General features: G+C 41.2%; 1 protein-coding gene across 1 annotated transcript in view; it reads right to left on the bottom strand.

Moving 5' to 3' along the window:
• pparg (peroxisome proliferator-activated receptor gamma) overlaps window positions 1–22030 on the bottom strand; it is a 116877-nt gene that overhangs the window by 73282 nt on the left and 21565 nt on the right. The gene's annotated exons all lie outside the window — the stretch shown is intronic.

Genomic DNA, 22030 nt, shown 5'->3' with positions numbered 1-22030 from the left:
TTTCTTTCTATTTCAGACCACCATGAGAATTCAGGAATTGGACATGATTACGTTAAAACCTTTTTTAAAACCACATTCGATCTTTCCCCTAGATTCTTTTGGAATTCATGGAGAGTTGATTACTCCAATGGGAACGGTTGTATTTCCTTACGGATAAGGAAACGCGTGAGTGACATATAAAGACATTCAGGCACTAAAATTGGAATAGCAGCTTTTTTTGGGGACCACAATATTCAAAAAATTACATTTTCAATTAAACTAGCATATGTCAAAGTTTTGTACTATTGGTATTCTCTAAAATGTTTCACTACACATCTATTCAGAGGTGTCTACTCCCACAACAGCAACTCATTTAGTTATTTAAATAACTGCATATTTCATAGTTACCTTCTGAAAATAAGCTTATTACTACTAATATTAAATATCTCACAACAATCTAGTTAAACAAGTGCAATAAATGTGTTTAGCAAAACCAGATGGACTGATGAGAATTTTTTTTATACACACAGTGGGTTACAATGATCTGAAATGCACAGAAATGCGAAATATTAAATATTGAAAGATTCCTTGTAATTTTCACAATTAAATTGGACACATAGCCAATAAAGGAAAACTGGGACTAATTGGATAATGCTTTCAAAGAGCTAGCATGGGTATGATGGACTGAATGGCCTTCTTCTGTGGCATAAGATTCAATGATTCTTACATTTATTTTAACCTTCTCATTTATTTAACAATATTAAGACAAGAACTCCAAAATCTGATGCATATAGTTTTGTTTAACAATATGAATACTGAAAATTGTAGTGAGATCTTGAAACTGGACTTTATGACACGTTATACAAGAGAGAAGTATTTTCATTAGGACTACTGTTAAAATATAAAGTCAAAGAACTAGGAACACTAATTGTACCAACAGATGGCAAGCCAATTGTTTAATATGGGTTCCCCTCCAAGCCACTCACCACATTGATTTGGAAATATATTGCCATTCCTTTGCAGTCGCTGCATCAAGATCCTGGAATTCTCTCCTTAACAGCATTGTGGGTCAACCCACAGCACATGGACTGCAGCAATTCAAGAAGGTAGCTCACCACCACCTTCTCAAGGGCAACCAGGCATGGGCAATAAATGCTGGCGAGCCAACGACACCCATGTCCACGAATGAATGAATAAAAATAAATTAGCTAATTGATGCTGAAGGCAACAGTAGTAATGTAATTCCTCTTTAAGGGAGAGAACTTTATAGATCAGTCAGTTTAATATCTGTAGTAGGAACAATAATGGAATCTTGACTAAAGGACTAAATAGAACAAAATGTAAAAAAACAAAAAAGGAATAGTCAGCATGGATTTCAAAACCAACATTCTTCTTTTACCAACCTTATTCAATTGTTGAGGAGGTAAGAGAGAAAGTAGACAATAGCAATGCATCAGATGCAATTTATATGGATTTTCAGAAGGCCTTCAGAATGGTGCCCCAAAATGGATTAATGAACAAGGTTAGAGTGTGCAGAGTCAGGGGGAAACGAACTTGTTTCAAGACAAGAAGCAAAGAGTGGGAACAAAGGGTAATTAATTCGGTTTGGAATCAAACCGAATTTGCAAACTTGTGGATGATGTGAAACCAGGGTCATTACTGGGAGGATGTAACAAATTTCAGGAGGACATTAATAAACTTGTGGAATGGAGAAGTAATTGACAAATGAAGTTTGACACAGATAAATATGAGGCGGTACCCTTAGTTATGAAGAATAGGGAAGTCACATTTTACCTCAAAGGTGAGAGAAGAATCTGGGCGGGTGGTTGGGGGAAAGGGGAGTGGATCTTGGAGCACAAATACACCAATCACCTAAGACTGCACCACAAGCAAGGTCTTCTAATAAATGCAAATCTGATTTGCATAGTTCATTGTAATATACACAATGCATTTATCTATTGAGCCAGAAGGGGGACATAGCTTAATTTTTAAGTGATAATGGACCAGGCTTTTCAGGTTGAGTGAGGATGGAACTGAGCAGTACAAGCAGGCCGTTTTACACTTTGGAAATAAAAGAATTCCTTTGTGCGAGTGTGGAGCAATCAGAAGTATAGTTTTACACAGTATCTACAAACCCAGCGATTTGGCGACAAACATCACAAAGAATGTTTGTACTTGATTTTCTGAAGTATTGCACAAGTACTCTTATACCTTGCTGTATTAAAGCACCATGTAAATGGGTCAGCAACTGTGGTTATTGACCATAATGTTTCATCTGCAGGAACTGAAACATTCTGTATAAAATCTTGACACTGTGTAACTTGTTGTCTTTGTGGATATCATAAAATCATGTGACTCCTATATGGCACATTCATACAGTTCTCTGTGGGTGTAAGGCTATGAACAATTTATAATGCTTAAGGTGTGAAAGCAAACATCTTAGTCACGTGCGTTGGTATATACTTAGCTGAGGCAATATTTCCAACATTCTCATCTTCAGGTATTTGGCACTAATGGCAAAAATGAAAACTTAAAAGAGCAAATAAGTTCCACGTTAGCAGCAACATGGGCTGCAATAGCAATTTTTCAGCTTTACAGCTTTGGGTTAAAATGTAACACAGGCTACTGGGAGAAGGGCCCTCTTAAAAATTTACTTCAGTTATTTGGTGGTCATCTTTATTTTCAATGAAGTGGAGATGCCAGCATTGGACTGGGATGAGCACAGTAAGTTTCACAACACCAAGTTAAAGTCCAACAGGTTTATTTGGAATCATGAACTTTCAGAGATCTGCTCCTTCCTTAGGTGAGTGACACTTTTCAGAATGACACTCAGGTAGTAAATTGTGAAAGTTCTTTTAAAAAGATACTTTTTCCTAGTCACAATGGCCCAATTTGAAAATCAAGATGATGGGTGAACAAATAATGATTGACACATCATTATTACATTAATAGGAATTAACAATATAATGTAGAACAATGTATTGTTCTTATGTTCTTAATATGTATTTATAATTGTTAAAAACTGTGAAAAGAGGAACTCCACCACAACATATATAGGCAAAAGAATAATAAACTTTATGATGTGTGGCATGTCTTGACTTGCAGGTGATTATGGGGGATTGTCTCTAGGAACAGTGGTCCTATTAAGGTGTACACATATCCTTCTAATTTTTGTGATAATGGACAGATTTTCTTATTGGTTCTATGCCTCACACTGATTTGTCTTCCTGGCTCCACTTTTTCACTTGTAGCTTTACTGAAGCTCTGTCTCTCACTTCCTGTGCTAGTACACACCATATTCCACGGTCAGATATCTCTTGTCTGACTCTCATGAGCAGAATTTTCATCCAAAACACTCAATTTCACTCCCTTCCTGACAAATTTTCTTCTGTTACTGAAGCTAAAGCAGGTTAAAGGACATTATTGGTCCAACAAAGAATTATTAGACAGTTTAGTTCCTGAGAACTCCAGCCAAAGTATACGGGGGATTATTTCCACTATTTACTATTTATAATGAAATTATAAATGTGTTTCCGATTTTGCTATAAATAGTGAACAATGGAAATCTTTCCCCACCTATTGCTGTGAAGGTCCACGTTCCAGATGATGTTCTATGGTAGTGTGAACTTGTGTCAATATCTTTTTAAGTTCGTTGCTGTTAGTTTGCTGTATTTTTTTTATCTTCCTGAAATTACAAAAGGTAATCTTTGCTTCATGTCATTCAGGCAAAAGAAAACAATGCAAGGTACTTCTCCAAAGACAGAAAATCAGAACATAGTTTTAAATATTAAGAGCTTTTGGATTTAGAATTGATAACTGCTATCTGAATGTTTGAGGAATCAGGCATATCTGGCACTTTCTGCTGGTGGGATCTTCCGGTTCTGCCAACGGTGATGTCTCAAAGAGAGTACTGTGGCAGTTGGGATGGAAAATTCCACCTGGAATTTTTAACTTTGTTCCGAACACTAGGTGGAGAGCCAAGGCCCTTTAGGATACAAATAACAATGACAATACAGTATGGATGAAGACATTGCTTTTAATTGATGCTAAGCTTGGGTGCTAGAAACTTAGAGCAAGTTTTCTGGCTGTTCCCACCAGCAGGATTTTCCAGTCCTGTCAATGGCAACCTTTCACTGTGGGTTCCCCAGCAGTGGAGGGTGTGAACAACCGGAAGCCCCACTGTCAGTGACGGGTTTGCAAGATCCCATCGCCGGGCAATGGTGGGACACCTCTACAAAGCATGCCGTGGAGGTGCGAACAATCCTGTCCTTAGATTGAATTTGTGTAGGCTAAGGAAGTGAAAATTGGAGTGGGATATACAGTTTCACCTTTTCAATGCACAGGCCAACCATGAAATAATAGGCTGGATTTTGTGATAGGTAAAAAAGCCTGAGGCCGTCACTATTCTCCATTATCAAGAAGTGAAATGTATGGACACCAGAAATTCCTGTTCATGTGAAAATGCAGGAGCCTGCTGTCTGATTAACTCTGCTTGTCCATAAGTTCTCCTACCGTGTCATGAGGTTTGGTATTAAAAACCATGCCAGAAAATCTTAGGCCTTGTTCTTTTGAATGTTTGCATATTTTTAAACAGCCATCTAAATCTGACTTATCATCCAACAACCAATAAATCACTGATACATTCTTCATGGCAGTACTTCAACCAGAGTCTGTTTGCCAACTGATCAGCACTCTTTTCTCATGCAGCATAAATTGTTGGTCCCTTTGAAATTTGACATTTTTGCATCTGTCCTGATGAGTACAAGACAAAAAGCTTCAGCAGCATCTTTGTTTTTTTCAGCTGTACTCAAGTTCTGTGCCATAAAGCAATCGCCATCTCTTTTTTCCCCATTCTTTCATTTACTGTGCATGATTTTGCACTGAATTAAATTTTCCAATCGATACTTCCTTTAAATTCTGAAGAGGGGTTGGATGCAAGTGTGGGATAAAGATGTGTGGGTAAGGTTGATTGGCCATGTTAAAATTGCCCCTTAGTGTCTTGGGATGTATAGGTTAGAGGGATTAGAGGGTAAATGTGTAGGGATATAGGGGATAGGGCCTGGGTGGGATTGTGGTCAGTGCAGACTCGATGGTCCAAAGGGCCTGTTTCTGCACTGTAGGGTTCTATGTTCTACGTTCTAAAAACTGGGACAAATGTCAGTGCATCCGGAAGCCAACTTTTCTGTTGTCCTGAGTGATGTGCTGCTTGTGCACAAACCCCTCAGGAGTAAAAGGCTGCCTAATTAATTAATAAATCTGTGTGATATTTTAACATACTTTCAAATTTAATGGCACACCCATGAGTTTCTTGGGTTCCCTGAAATTGCCAGTGAAAGTAAGGCCAAAACACAATGGAAATACTACCCTAAATACCCAGCACTCACAGCAGCTTTCTTTCACTAAAAGTTTACTTTCTACATTTTCAAGGTTCACTGAATCGTATCAGGGAGGGTGGCACCTTGGTCGCCTAACACAAGGGACACTATGACCAATAACACCAATAGCAGCAGCCTGCTCTCCAGAGACCAGCAGTTGGACTGCAGAGGTATGCAGTTTGCAGGAGTACCTACCCGTGACACAAGGCCTACGGGAATAGGCCGAGTTTCCTTGGCAGCTCCAAATAGCAGTTCTATAGTTCTGATAGTTGCCACTTCTGGCATTTTGGGGGTGAAGAATGGAATAAAACAAGGTTGTCTCCTAGCCACCCCCCCCTCTGTATTTGGTATTTTCTTGCCCATGCTCTGAACCTTTGCCTTCCCTGCAGATGTGGAAGTAGTTTACCTGCATACCAAGCCAGACGGCAAGCTCGACATTCTATCCAGACTGAAAAGCGCAGACAAAAATGCAGATGTCTTGACCCGAGAACCCCCTTACACTGATGATGCTGTGCTAATTGCTCACATTGAAGTTCGGCTACAAGACTCATGGATTGTCATGTTTTCCTTACTATAAGCATCAAGAAAGCCACAGTTTTAGGGTCTTGTGTCACTTTAAATAATGCCCTACTGGAATATTTAGTAAGTTTTAATACTTGGGTCCACGGTGACAGATCTGTCTCCTGCTGCAAAACTTGATACGCAAACAGGGAAAGCAGCTACCACCTTTGGCTAATTCAGGAAATATGCATGGAATCACAGCAAGTTGACCTTTCTAAAGGACGTCTGGTAGCATAAATCCCAGATCACAGACTTACTTTAACTTCTATTGCTGACGAGAAAAGGGAAAATAGTGAATCAGGTAACATGTTTTACATCCAACTGATTAATTCCTCCCAATGAAGTCAGTAGCCATGACAAAGGCGGGGTTGTATATTATATACTCTACTTATGTGATGACACATCTGCACTGATAACATTAATCTACTCTCCTTGATCAGTAGCCTCAGTAGTCAATAAGTTCTTTATCAATCAAAACATCTGTATTTTATTTCCGTAAGTAGTCAATAAAGTGTTGAGAAAGCGAAGAAAATCTAATCAATTTGTGCTGTTGATGTCACAAAAGTTAATCAGTTATGTTTTTAATCTAATACTAAGAAATACATGCATGGAAATTAAGCACAGATTTCCACATTGATAACTGAAGTACCTTGCCCAACTCGACATTTCTAATATACACTATAAATCCTTATGCCACAAGTTGTGTCAATATCCATGGAAACTGAGGGCAGAATCTTACTGCCTTTAGGGATTTTTAAAGAACCCTGCTGATGAGGCAGAGACACTAAATTAAGAGGCCATTCCAGGAGCACCATCTAATTTAGTAAGATAGGCAGGACATGCAACCTGCTGGGGCAATGAGAGGGCCTGCAGAGTCTCATTGCAAGCAGCAGCAGCAGTACCAAGAGAGTTTAATGCACTGCGGCAGGGAGAAAAATGCGAGGAAAATGCTGAAGGTGGAGATGCTGGGTGCGATTTAGCGGGTCCTCTGCAACGTGGGTGCAAATCCTGTCCTGCTAAATGTCGTGAGGCGCCAAAAATGGGATTTGCATTGGTGAAATTTCAGAATACGATCTTCCCAACATCCGTCTGATGATGCAATCATGTTAATGTCCAGGAAGGACGCGAGCCCAAATAATGTGAATTTGAATACATTAGCATCTATTTAGCAGGCTTAACATTTCATCTTCATCCCTCATCAAATCTTCCCACCCACCAGCTCTGATGTCATGCATGTGTGAATCATTACTGTGAACTTGCCACCACGTGGCAGCGGTGACTACCCATTCCTGGTGATCGTCAGGACCACGGCAGCCCTGAACTTCTTCATCATGGGGTCCTTCCAGGGCTCCATTGGGGATTTCAGTTGCACTGAACATAACGGCTGTCAACTACATCCACTTTGACTGGGACCAGGCCTGGCAGTATGAGAAGGCTATTGAGTTGGGCAAATAGCTGGTCTGCAGGGGCACAGAGCAACAGATTGCACTAGGTGCTCACCACACCTCACGGCAACAGAGAATCACCTTCATCACGTGGAAAGGATTCCACTCCTTCAACGTCCAGCTGGTCTGCAACCATCAGATAACGGTCATACATACGTATACCGGAAAGCGTGCATGACAGCTTCATCTGCGACAGGTCACAGATCCCTGGGGCCTGAGGCACACACCAAGCTACAGGAATGGCTCCTTGAGGGCAAGGAATATCACCTCACGTTGTGGCCACTGATGCCATCGTGGAGACCACAGATGACTGTAGAGATCAGGTACAATAAGGTTCACAGTAAGACCCACTCTTAAAGATGTGGTTCTCACAGGCCCCTCGTTCTAAGCACAGGCCTGCGATGTGAGCACATGAATGGCTGTGCTTCCATAAGCTCTGGCGCTACTCCTATTTTAATCATTTTATTTAAGTCCCTGGAAAAATTCTGCTTAACTTTTGTGATAAAGTGCCGAGTAGAGTCATGATAATCATCTGTGGAAAGAAGCAGCTGGGTTTGAGCTCAGCCCTCAATATAGTGATTTAGTCAGTGAGTGGGCGTTGTTAATGATGACTGTCAATATGACTAAAGTTATAGATGGCACAGATCCATACGCGGCACGGTAGCACAGTGGTCACTGTCTGCGTGGAGTTCGCACATTCTCCCAGTGTCTGGGTGGGTTTCCTCCGGGTGCTCCGGTTTCCTCCCACAGTCCAGAGATGTGCGGGTTAGGTTGATTGGCCATGCTAAAAAATTGCCCTTAGTATCCTGAGATGTGTAGGTTAGAGGGATTAGTGGGTAAATATGTAGCGATATGGGGTAGGACCTGGGTGGGATTGTGGTCGGTGCAGACTCGATGGGCCGAATGGCCTCTTTCTGTACTGTAGGGTTTCTATGATTTCTATGAGAATCCCAGCGCTCGTGATGCTGAACTTCAGAATCAATAAGAAACTATATATAATGGAGGAAAGAATGCTTGTCACCAAAAATGCAACTTCCTTAGTAGAGACCAACTTTCAATCCTTGGTAAATGAGCTACATTCTATGTCAGATATCTGATCGATTTGGAGAGCCCAGGCCAAAGGAGGAATGTCTGCATGCTCGGCTTTCCAGAAGGAGCTGAGGATGAGTTCCTAGCTAGATTTTGAGAGAACTGGCTACTATCTTTTTAAAATCTCCGCATGGAAGCTGGGCATATTAATCTCGAAGGGGCACATTATATCCTGTTTTAGAGGCCTTACTCCCGACTGGTAATCATGCATTTTCACAGCTTTGGTTGCAGAGATTTTGATGAAGTTGGAAAGTATCTGACAGCTGTATCAATGCAGTTTGCTCTGCTTTATCCTGCTACCGAGGGTGACATCTGACAGATCTTAAGGCGGTTCGACAACCCTACTAAGGCTATGGCCTCTCTAAACTGGCAATAATTTGAGTCATAATCTACAGTTCATTGCTAATCCTGGGCTTTACCCCTTATCATTACACTCCTTTTTTCTCATTTTGCAATGTTATTTATCACGTTGACAGGGGTGATAGGAGCATTCAGCCAAATTTCACCTATTATCCTTTGAAAACCAGGGATGTCTATTTATTTATAATAGACTGCTTCTCTCAGTGTGGTTCCTTTAATTACTCCAAACGGCAGGGTGGCACAGTGGTTAGCACTGCTGCCTCACAGCACCAGTGACCCGGGTTTGATTCCTGGCTTGGGTCACTGTCAGTGCGGAGTTTGCATGTTCTCCCTGTGTCTGTGTGGGTTTCCTCCGGGTGCTCTCCCACAGGTTTTCTCCTACAGTCTGAAAGATGTGCTGGTTAGGTGCATCGGCCATGCTAAAGTCTCCTTCAGTGTACCCGAACAGGTGCTGGAATGTGGCAGTTAGGGGATTTTCATAGTGACTTTATTGCAGTGTTAAGATAAGCCTACTTGTGACACTTAAAAATAAACTTAAGCTTATGACACAGATCTTACTGTATCTTTGTTATGCCAGGGATGCAGGCTGGCATTGGGGACTACCTACGTTGCTTTTGGTCCTGTGTCAAAACTGAATCTTAGTGGTTTAATATCCAAAGAGCTTGAGTAGCACACTGGGAGTATTGGGGAGCATGCTGGCTAGGCTTTATGGCACTAGGACTGTATGATATTTTTTCTTGTAGTCCTTGCACTTACAATGGTTCTATATACCAGTGGTATCCTTTACTCTTGTCATGGGTAATGTGAGTAGCACCAGTGTAGGGAGGTGGATGGGTGGTTTGGTTATACATATGGTCCAACAAGTCCTCACAGCTGGTGAGGGAGACCCTCTTAGAACTGCTGAGCAGTGTTCAAAGAATCTCTAACAAATTCATGTAATGTTACAGGCAGAGAACAAATCCTGAAAAAAGGACATTGTTTTATATCAATGGTGGCCCTGAAACAATTGGAGATGGGGAAAGTAAGTTTTAGTGTGCACCCAAACACGGTGAATCTTTGGTTGATGAGCCTTTTCTATACCTGTGTCCATATCCTATATTCTTCTTGTCTGAATACACAATGGCATTAGCTACATTGAAAATCCTGGAATGTAAGTTGCATGCCTCTGTCTTGAGTACTCATGGCTTTATCTTGCTATCCTGCTTCCCCCCAGTCTCTGAGTGTTTGTACCTTCGGAGGTGCCATTTGTATTGAATAATGAATAAACCCAACCAACTCGGTTGGTACTCTTTTGTCTCTTTCTATATGTATGTGTGGAAAAATGATTATGCTGTATTGTACCAGCCCTTGAGGCTTTGTTGTGTTGTTTATAAAAATTGGAAAAGTCTTCAATAAAAATATATTTAAAAAAATAATATTCAGATGAGTAACTGCCAATTTATTCTCAAATCCCAACAGAATTCATGGACACAGATGAATATACTTGAGCAATTGAATGTTAGATGTAGTTCTCCCCGTGACCTGGCCAATATTTATCCCTTGATCAGCAGCATTACAACAGATCATCTGGCTATTTATGAACACTAATGTGCACAAATTGCTGCTTTAGACAGTGACCATAATTCACAACTACTTCATTTACTGTGAAGTGCTTTGGGATGTCTGGAGGACATAAAGTTTAAACATTAGAATTACTTTGCCTCAATTCTTTAAGGTGGTAGTCCTTGCCAAACTCCATCTTAACAGAAATATTTCCATGTTTCCTTGGCCCACCTTCCTCTTGAAAACAGGCTCACAAGCTGTTCTTTAAAGGGCACTGGTTTCACAAAAGGTTTTCATGAAAACAAAACAGAAGAATGCTTAGTTTTATCATAAAGGCATCACACGCAATTCTATTACAAATTCTACACAAGATTATTAAGTAATTGTGATGTGAAGAATGTTTCTCAATTTATTTCGAAGACAGTATCCATTTAAGCCATTTTATTTTGTGAAGGTTTATTTTGAGTTGTTGCAGAGCAGAAAAAAAAACAGCAGATCTGATTACAGTTACGTTACTGCTCCTCATTCATGTACTTAAAGAAAAAATAACCTAGAAATAAAAGACTGGAAGGGAAAATGCAATATGCCAAATGGTCAACAAATCCATGTGCTAAGGTTTTATCATGGCACAAACTGCACGTGTTCTTGTGCCAAGATGAAAGTTTCATCCAGCAGATTTTAACCTAGCTCCTATTACACTCATAAAAATAGACAGCAACATAAAGCCTCAATAATAGAAAAACTGCGGTACACATGTGGAGGTATTATAAGCTTATTCAATCTAAATAAAGCATTGCTGGCACAATACCAGGATTATTACATTATAAATTTAGTTTCATTACACAAGAGAATTAACTGGTTAAATAGTTGTTTTAAAAACTACTAACAGTTTTCCCATGCCAGTGCCCATGGCACGTGGGATGATATATCTTGCAATAAGAATGGGTAGTTTATTCCATGTAGCACGTACGATGAGGATCATTGATCTAATCACTGAATAAGTCAAGTTTCACTTTTATTAAATGCTACTTTGCTATTATGCCAGTTTTAGGGATTGAGTTCTATGGTTCCATCCATAATTCTGTGAAAATCATTGTGAGGAATGTATGTTTCCATCATCACTCTTTCTGTAAGTACACTCATATGACATAGCTATATATCACACACACGTGCACATCACACATCCATTATCCAGATTATAGAATTGGATCAATACTGATGGTAAATGACTGACTGGAGTCTTTCCCAACATGTTTTCAGCAGCGCAATGGCCTGCCAGTGATTTGGGACTACGGTCTTCAGTCTAGAATTTTGTTAAATAGAAAACTATTACTGTTGGGACATTTCTCTCTTCATTTAAACTTATCCTTACATTTATAAAGCATAACAAAATTGTAGTTTATACCATACCTAACCGAAGTAGTGAGCTCAGCAAATGACCAATATTATTTGAACGATACATGGCCTAGCTAGTTTGGCCAGTGTGTAACGCTGCAGTGTGGATGAATGTCTTGCACTCAGCATGTTGCTCCAGATGCACCTTCTGCTCAGCATCTCCTTATGGAGTCGGATTATTGACTCTCCCTTAAAGTCAAGTTTGGGTGATCAAAAGATACAAGGACCATCTCAGTGTTTGAGCTTTTGACTGCTGAATTCTTATGTGACACAACAAAGAAGAAAGAGGAGCTCCAAAACATCACAAATCAGCCAACAACCTTGATCCTGTCGATGGCATATCAAGATGGTCCTCAGCATGCCACTGTCATTATTACTGTTAGGAATGATCTTCGGTAGTTCAGTACCCTCATCTTTCTCAGTGGCAGGCATGGCTGTGGTTGGCCTTCCGGTGGGGTTGATGGGATTGGTCGCTGGTGCTGGACCATCATCCATTCCAGCAGCAGAGACAATGGCCTAGTGGTATTATTGCTAGACTGTTAATCCAGAAACTCAGCTAACATTCTGGGGACTCAGGTTCGAATCCTGCCACAGCACATAGTGGAAATTGAATAAAAAATATCTGGAATTATGAATCTACTGATGATCATGAAACTGTTGTCAATTGCCGGAAAACCCACTAGTGGTTCACTAGCGCCCTTTAGGGAAGGTTATCTGCCATCCTTACTTGGTTTGACCTACATGTGACACCAGAGCCACGGCAATGTGATTGACTCTCAACTGCCATGGACAACCAGGAATGGACAATAAATGCTGGCCAGCCAGTGACACCCATGTCCCATGAATAAAAAAAAACTGCTGTGCCAGTGTGAGCATTCTGCTCACAGTATGTAGCTCCTCATACGTACCATGAAATTCAGCATATACTGAATGGATTGATCCATGGTTCTCTGAGCAGGTTTGCACCCTATCTTGACTGGGACGCTACTCTTGCATCCACTCCGAACATTGCTGCATGCGTCTCTCCACAAGATTGGCCAATCTCTCATAGTCAGAGCTTAAACTGCTGAGTCCCAAGGCAACATGGAGCTCATGTTGATAATGGAGTCCTTCGTTCACAATCTAAGAGTTCCCACCACCTCAGGGAACTCCGCCAAATGTCCACATATCTGCTGCTCATTATCTAAATATGTGCCCCAAAAGGTGACTCCTGAGGCTGCCCAGTTCACTGGAGCACCATTGTGACTTTCTGCCCTTCATTGAGGGGCACTGTGCACAGATATTTCCAACTCCACAGGCACACAACATCCCTCTGAATACCGAGTTGGCAGGGTGAGAGCTAGACAGATGTGACACCACTTCCTTGGATATTTCTTCCTTCTCTTGATGCCCTTGAGATGATCTGGCCTATGAGATCGGTGAGGGAGCAGAACTGGGACCTGTGTGAGGCGCAAAAGGAGTTAATTAGGTGTAGCCCTGCTCATGGTGAAAACATGCTATGAGGCATGCCATGCTTATGCTGCCCTTAAGATGCAAGTCCATCTTTGCACTCCTTCTGATGCTACCTGGGGAGGTGGTGGGAGCAGGTATGATAATGGCATTTAGGGGGCAACCAGATGAATACATGAATAGGATGGGAATGGAAGGATTCGGACCCCATAAGTGCATATGGTTTTAGTTTGGGCAGGCATCATAATCAGCACAGGCTTGGAGGGCCAAAGGGCCTATTCCTGTGCTGTACTTTTCTTTGTTCTTTGTAAAGTGCCATTGAATTCAGTGAGCTGACTGCATGATCTCCATCATTGCCACCATATGCCAAGGGGATTTCAACATTGCCTTTGAATGTGGCGATTCATCATCAGCAACAGACAGCTATTCAGGTATCCTGACAATCTCCATAACCATAGAACACATGCATCTCAGGGAGGCTGACCCATTCACAGTCCTGGCCATTTTCAGAGTGTTCTTCACTCTTTTGGTCGACAACAACAGAATTTGTGTTAGTCTGACAGTGTATTGTGGGATATTCCTCTTCACTGCTTTGGTGCATCACTGTTCTCGTTCATCTGCTCTGTGTACACACTTATGTGAACTGCTTACACATACAAATCTCAAAATGCTGAGACGGAGGTAAAAGTGCCATATCCTGCACTTTGGCTGAAGCATGCAGATATGATCCTTCCCCTGCACTTGCATGTCGGTGAGCCAAGTTACTCATTTTTCCAGAACAGAGGTCATTGGACCTTTTCAAGCACTGAATCCACAAGTGCTAGTCGTCCTCCGTGTCTCTCACCATAGCCACAATCTGAATTCAGGCTTGTTTGTGGCAGTTGGATTGCGATGGCCAGCATGGTAAAGGACTGACCTCCTCCTCAGCACTTCTTCCATGAACACCTGAAGATTCTGATCAGAGAAATGTGGGACAGCTGGACTCATCTCTTACCCCACAGCTCCTCTGTAACATTCTATGAATGAAAAGGTAAGACGAAAAGAGTCTTAAGAAATTCAGATTACATTGTGCTCATTCACTTTTGTGTGTTTCCACGCACTAACCATTTTCATTCATATCACCAATGATTACTGTTGAATGTGTGGAGAAAATGGCTCTGCACGAATGCTTGGTGTCATGTATGTAGTGGCTGTGACTCCAAGCTGGCATGTTATGCTCTGGGACCACTGACAGCTCTGCTGGTTTTCTCCCCTTAACATAAGAACATGAGAACTAAGAGCAGGAGTAGGCCACCTGGTCCCTCGAGCCCGCTTCGCTTTCGATAAGATCATGGCTGATCTTTTTGTGGACTCAGCACCACTTATCCGCCACTCAGCATAACCCTTAATTCCTTCACTGTTCAAAAATGTACCTATCCTTGCCTTAAAAACGTTCAATGAGGTAGCCTCAACTGCTTCACTGGGCAGGGAATTCCACAGATTCACAACCCTTTGTGTGAAGAAGTTCCTCCTCAACTCAGTCCTAAATTTGCTTCCCCTTATTTTGACGTTAAGCTCCTAGTTCTAGTTTCACCCGCCAGTGGAAACAATTTCCCTGCTTCTATCTTATCTATTCCCTTCATAATCTTATGTTCCTATAAAATCTCTCCTCATTCTTCTGAATTCCAATAAGTATAGCCCTGTGTACTCAGTCTCTCCTCATAAGCCAACCCTCTCAACTCCGGAATCAACCTACTGAATCTCCCCTGCACCCCCTCCAGTGCCAGTATATCCTTTCTCAAGTAAGGAGATCAAAACTATACACAGTACTCCAAGTGTGGCCCCATCAGCACCTTATACCCCAGCAACATAACCTTGCTGCTTTTAAACTCCATCCCTTTTGCAATGAAGGACAAAATTACACTTGCCTGCTTAATTACCTGCTGCACCTGCAAACCAACTCCTTGAGATTGCAGCATGCTGCAATTTTTTTACCATTTAAATAATAGTCCATTTTGCTGTTATTCTTACCAAAATGGATGACCTCACATTTACCAACATTGTAATCCATCTGCCAGACCCTCACCCACTCACTTAGACTATCTATATCCCTTTGCAGACTTTCAGCATCCTCTGCACACTTTGCTCTGCCACCCATCTTAGTGTCATCTGTGAATTTTGACACACTACACTTGGTCCCCAACTCCAAATCTATGTAAATTGTAAACAATTGTGGTCCCAAAACACTCATTTATCCCCCACTCTTTGCTTTCTGTTAGTTAACCAATCCTCATTGTTAGCCACATTGTTATGGTGTGACTCTGCAGATATGGAAGGACCTGGTCAAGATCAGCAGTGTGGATCCATCCTGAGTAAGGGTGGAAAGAGGATGCGTGGCTGGGAAAGTGAGTACAGCATTGTTCATCATTCAACCACCCACTCAAATCTTGATAGCTGTCGACATGATGGCATAACATCTGTTCCAGGCACTGATGGCTAGACAATGCCACCTCCATGGCTGTGTCTTGAGAATTTACCCCATCTTTTCAGCGATTTAGTAGAATGCACTGAGACATCAACAATGACAGTTCTGCCATCAGGAAAGCCCATGTTGGGCCATCTGCTCCAGGGTCCGTTAACAGCTGGACGATACTTGCAGCTTTGAATCTCACCTGATGAGGCAATGCCATCTCCTCTAAGTTCAGGAAGATAAAACTTTGTGAATGGGCCTTTCAGTAGGCCCACTTTTTGTGTGTGCTGGTGCTGCCCATACTGTGGCGGGCCGACCTCCACCCCCCAACCCCTCAACTCCCACACTGAAAATTGGAAGTATGAGCAGATATATGTAAAGATCAAGTTCATGGAGCCAGGAATTCGCCCAAATCTGCACACCTGACTCATGGATGAAATTCCAGGCGTTTAAAGAATTGTATGTAGCCTTGATGATTGAGCAATTCAGTGATGCCTAAACATTTACTATGCTAGGATACTCATTGTGAGCATCGGGTGTGTAGTCAAAAGAGGCAAACAGGACTCTCACTTGAAACAGGCATTAGGGATTTTGCAGATAGCAGCGCTTATGCACATTTAGCAAAACTGTGCTTTTATGAGGTAAACTTTGACTCAACTCACTGTTTGCTAATTTCTCTATCCTTTGTTCTACTACTTTTTATCTTGGAGGAACTCCCTTCCTAATTGTACAGTGGGTGTTCCTGCAACACATGGATTGCAGTGATTCACAAGGCAGCTCACCATCACCTTCTCAAGGACAATAAGAAATGGGCAATAAATGCTGCCTAGCCAGTGACGTCCCCAATCAGACACCAGCAGCTCATCATTGTGTCAGCACCAGCTCAATAACAGTGATAGCTGCTGACAATGGAACTGCCAAAGATCTGGGTTCAGCGAGGGTTACAGTCCACAAAGTGAGTGAGCGTGGACACAGGGAGGAAGCTACTGATTAGAGAGGGCCAGGGGGTGTGCAGGACAAGTCAAGGGGTTTGATCACAACATGTTTCTCCCTTCTCGATGCAGCTCCCTCAATCAAATACCAAGTGCCTTTGAAAAAGGGATACCCTCCAAAAAACAGTCCAGCTGCCCGGTTTTCGGCCTTCCCACAAGGCGACTACTCTGTCCACCACTGGTTCAATATCAAATATGGTGGGATGTGGCCCTTAAGTGGGTTTTAGTTACCCAATTAAGGGCTTAATAGGTGTCAGAATGGTAAGGCCTTCCCATTCCAGTGTTAATGGAGCACAGACGAGAAGGTGACAGAGACCCTGCCCAGCACTTTCCCACCCAATTAAATGCCCCCCTCACCAACCCAGCTTCAAACCCACCCTGGGTGAGGGTATTACATTCTACTATGGTGTTGTTAGCCAATTGTCTCATACCACCTTACTATTAGCTGATGTGTAAACACAGTGTCACCTGCAAATAAGTAAATTATTCCCTCCCTTCCTTGCAAATTTATAATGTTTCTCTGCCTTTGTTAGAGCTTCCCTTTCCATTCAATATCTAGTGAAAAGTTATGGCAGGCCATCCAGTTCCACATCGCTGCCAACACCACTGATGCATTCTCCAGGCAGAGATAAAGACACTTCTCCCACGCAAAAGGAGAGAGAAATAGCATGATGGAATTCACTGGGCTCCTCATGTGCATCTGTCAGTGGTCAAACTGACTGGCAGTGCCTGATGCCTCGAGGTAGATTGCCTATTCAGCCTCTTAAGTATAGATGATTGGTATGAACGTTTGCAGTTATTGAAACAAAGAGACTTTCAGTTATCGAAACAAACAAAACAATTTATTTTCCTTTCACTTTAGTAACAGTACAAGTTAAATTGTAGGATAATGGAATGCAACTTGAGTTGACTGTAATTTTCAAAGAAACAAGCATTCCAAAGATTCTGACACCAGAAATGTTTTACGATGAGCAATCCCTTTTTTTTGTCCGTATGACAAGTGCAGGAAATGAACTTTGGACCAGTTAAATAGAAGATACGGATGTAAATCTGTGGGGTGCATTTGTTCCCTGACTGGCATTGGTCACGTGAGTTTGGTCAATAATGTAGATTCTATTATTGGTCTTGGCATCACATATTCAGTTTGTAATACATCTCAAGTAATTGCGAGAATAAAAGTGTGATTAGAATTGTAATTTTAAAAGGAAATTACATTAACAGAGTACAGAATGGTGATAAATCAATAGTACTATTTCTCACAACAGAATTTGCTCTTAATATTGATTGACATTCTATAAAATACAAGAAATCTTAACATATAAGTGGCATATAAAGGCAGTCACTGAAGAAAGCAGCACTTTCAATTTTCCATGTAGTGTTTCACTAATACAGCTAAAAATTATTTTAGGTTGGTTAACAGCTGAAAAATAGGAGATTGGAAATGCAGATTTGTGCATGTATTTTATATCTTGTGCATGAACTCTTGTAACTGGGATCGCTAAGCATGATTCTAATCGAGAATCTGAATCTTTTTTCTTGTGACCTGCAACTCCCTTTGTTGAAAGATTTATTTACCCAAGGTGCGCAGGAATCTAGCTTGAGAATGACAGAGATAAAAATCTAAACACACTCCATGAACCCAGCATCGATTTGTTTTCATAGCCTCACCTTAAATTTATTGCTACGGGCACATTTAAAAACTGCAATGAACAAAGATCACTTAAGAGAAGAACACGCACCCTTATGACTTAATTCTCCTACCTACAATAATTTAAATAAGTACATGTTGTGTAATATGCAAGGTCAGGGCTGGAGTGCAAACATGAACCTTGAGACATCGAGTATTGTTTTTTGAAGATAAAATTAAAAATTGAGACTAAATATATTTGTTTGTTCTTCCCTGAAGTATAACTGTGTGCAACTATTATGCAGAAATAGGTGGCTTGGCTTACTTGTTGAAACGATCATACAACTTATAATTGATCAACCATTGTTTTTACTTTAAGCCACAACATTCCTGAGACCTTAAGATTTCAAAAGAATTGGCTGAAACAAAAGCCTGAAATCAGACTCCCATGCAAACAGCCTAGTTACATGACTTGTAAAACAAAAGAAAAATACAAATCAATTTAACATGCATATTAAATCAAATTCTATGTTTTCCCTCCCCTCCTGAAGCTGTTAACCGTTGCTATTTTTGGGGTACAGTTCCACCTGTACAAGTACCTAGCTACTCCATGTCATTGATTCTCTACAATGCCTATCGAGCCTGCATCGACAATAATCCCACCTAGGCCCTATCCCAGTAACCCCACGTATTTTCCCTGCTCATCTCGCTGGGACAATTTGGCATTGCCAACCAAACTAACCCGCACATCTTTGGAGTGTGGGAGGGAAGCAGAGCATCTGGAGGAAACTCAAGCAGACACGGGGAGAATGTGCAAACTTCACACAGACAGTCACCCAAGGGCAGAATTGAACCTGGGTCCCTGGCGCTGCGAGGCAGCAGTGCTAACCTCTGTGCCACTGTATCGCCCATGTGAGCTTAATCACAAGAAGTTATTTTACTCCTGTTTTTATGTGCTTCCTCTTCTTGGAGGAAAGTCCTTCCTGTCATGGAGACAGTTTTCATTGCAAAAGTAGACTGAAATTCCATTTGGATTTCACTTGGCTGTATGAACTGCAATTATCCAAACTTAAGTGTTGAGGTACAGATCAGCAACTGGCATTGAAACACACCATGTCATGAATGGTTGGGTTGTAGATTTGCACCACTCCCACAAATATTAAGCCCTAATATTAAGGAGAGGACAGTTTAGTTTCCACGGAGGCAGGAAGTTAAATTAGGAAGAACATTTTTGCAATTTAATCTCAAGAAAATCATAACGGCTAAGATTAGTTCACATGCCTTCCTCTTCAGCCTGAGAGTAATGCATTTGGACTTAAGCATTATGAGGAAACAAGTGGAAAGGAATGAAGTATCTCATTCATTGTAAACATATAAAATGTATGCAGGTAACAGCTCACCTGAATACCTAGTTAAGATTGAAGTCCAATTCTGGGTTGGGATTGGGCCTCTCTGTTTGAGCACATACTGTGATGCAGTACCAAGATTAGGGTCATTTCTATCCCATAGTGAAGATGGGATCATTTAATTTTGGATAATTGCAGTTCATACAGCCAAGTGAAACCCAAATGGAAATTTCAACTTCTAAGGAAAGATCCCAAAATCTCAAAACTGGGACTCTTCCCCTACCCTTGTTTTGTCCATTTCTTGCAATCTATGTAACCTTTATATTACAACCTTGGTGGTGCTTAACCACTATTGCTTCATTTATTCCATCCTTTAAACTTGGCAATGTCCTGAATTATGAGCATCGGCTTTTTGCCATCAGTGAACATTGCGGCTGTTGTTTGTATTGGCTACAGAGTAATGCAGCAGTTGTCCAAGCTGGTTTTGACAGTGCCTTCCGCCCTACGAGCCCCACCAGCAAGAGAGACATCAGCAGAAATTTTAGAAAAACAAATTCCACCTCCAAATAATGCACCATTCTGACTTGAACACATCTCCATACCGTTGTCATCCCTGCATCAAAATCCTGGGACTCCTTACCTAGGATCATCCTGATAATGCCATTACCACACAAATGGTAATGACTGAAGAAGGCAGCCAACGATCATTTTGAGGGGAACTGTGGATGGATGTATTCTTGCAGTATCACCCATACCTTGTAGGAGTATAAGAACGTGAAACCAAGTGCACTACATAGTACAATGTGGTGTTAATCCCATAGATGTTGGCATATAAATTAACCTTTGAAGTCTTGAAAAGTCCCTCCAAAAACATGGATTGAATTATGTACTGAGTATAAAAGTGCATGGGTAGTCATCATCTTGGACTGTCACCAGCATCCAACGCAAAAAGTCTTAACCGCCTGTTCATCTTTGCTTGGGGGGTGGGTGGGCATGGTGGCACAGTGTTAGTATTGCTGCCTCACAGTGCCAGGGACCCACGTTTGATTCCTGGCTTTGGTCATTGTCTGTGTGGAGTGCATATGTTCTCCCCTTGTCTGCGTGGGTTTCCTCTGGGTGCTCCAATTTCCTCCCACAGTGCAAAAGAGGTGCTGGTTAGGTGCACTGGCTGTGTTAAACTCTCCCTCAGTGTACCTGAACAGGCGCCAGAGTGTGGCGATTGGGGGATTTTTACAGTAGCTCCATTGCAATGTTAACATGGGCCCACTTGTGACACTAATAAATAAGTTTCACAAATAAACTTTAAAAACAGCCCACATAACCTGCTTGATGCTTTACATCAAGTTATAAGGCACCAATAATGTTCCTGTGGAGTGAAATCTTGAAGCTCACTATTCTGTGAATATAGCACATTGTGGCTGAAAAGGGAGATTGACTTTCACTGATTCTTGAAGCCTGAAAAATAGGGTTGTCCTACACGCCCCGACTTACATGCCGTGTTTTGTGATACACATTATTTCTTTATTATAAAAATTTGAAGTTAATTTATATGGTAGTTATCAAAATTCTTCAATAAACATAGCCGGTTGTCTCTCAAAAATTCTGGAAACTATTTACTTTATTTTGCTTGACGTAAGCATCAATTTTGACTTCACCTGGATGTTCATATCAGGGAATATGACTTTATATAGAATTACCTATTTGTTAAAATGAACTGCTCACATTTAAAATATCACATTAATTAATCTGCATTTATGACACATATTCAATACCACCATACAACAGCATGGAGATGGATAATTTATTTAGTAGTTTAAAACTATCTGGTGATTTCTTGCATTATCTAAAATTGCGACCTTTAATTAAAAGGTCACATTAACCTTTAAAAATAGTAAAGACGGTGAAACAGTTGTCACATGGAATGACTCAGTAGCAAGGAATGATGTGGTCAGAATCAGCTGCCTTTCTATTGCTGGATCTTGCATTATATAGTTTACGTAATAAGGAACTTGTGAGTGCAGTTCAAATTAGTAACAGACTTTTGTATGGTACATGTACATAATGACACAAATGAGTTTCTAAAGATGATTGATTATCAACTGTTATCCCTTTCTTTTATTCCATGGTTTTGGGTATGGGGGTGGAAGAAACAGAACCGGTTTGGATAGTAATTTAATCAGTAACTCCACCTCTTTCAAATGTTTCACAGTCAAACCTGCCAAACTCCAAAAAAAAAAGGTTGAACTAATGTTTCTTTGTTTGATGTAAAATGGTCTGATCACACATCAAAGTCAGCATTTTATAACGTCAGCTCAAGATTAATTATTAAATGTATATGGTGAGAAATTCAGATCCATAACACCAATAGAGTAGGTGCCATGGTATCCGATCTCTCTCCTGGTGGTGTGAGCTGCACTGCCA

The sequence above is a fragment of the Carcharhinus amblyrhynchos genome, chromosome 3 (genome assembly GCF_965287045.1).
Source record: "Carcharhinus amblyrhynchos chromosome 3, sCarAmb.v2.hapA, whole genome shotgun sequence".
NCBI classification, from domain to species: domain Eukaryota; kingdom Metazoa; phylum Chordata; class Chondrichthyes; order Carcharhiniformes; family Carcharhinidae; genus Carcharhinus; species Carcharhinus amblyrhynchos.
The sequence above is the reverse complement of the archived record's forward strand: the minus strand, read 5'-3'. Positions and strand labels throughout refer to the sequence as shown.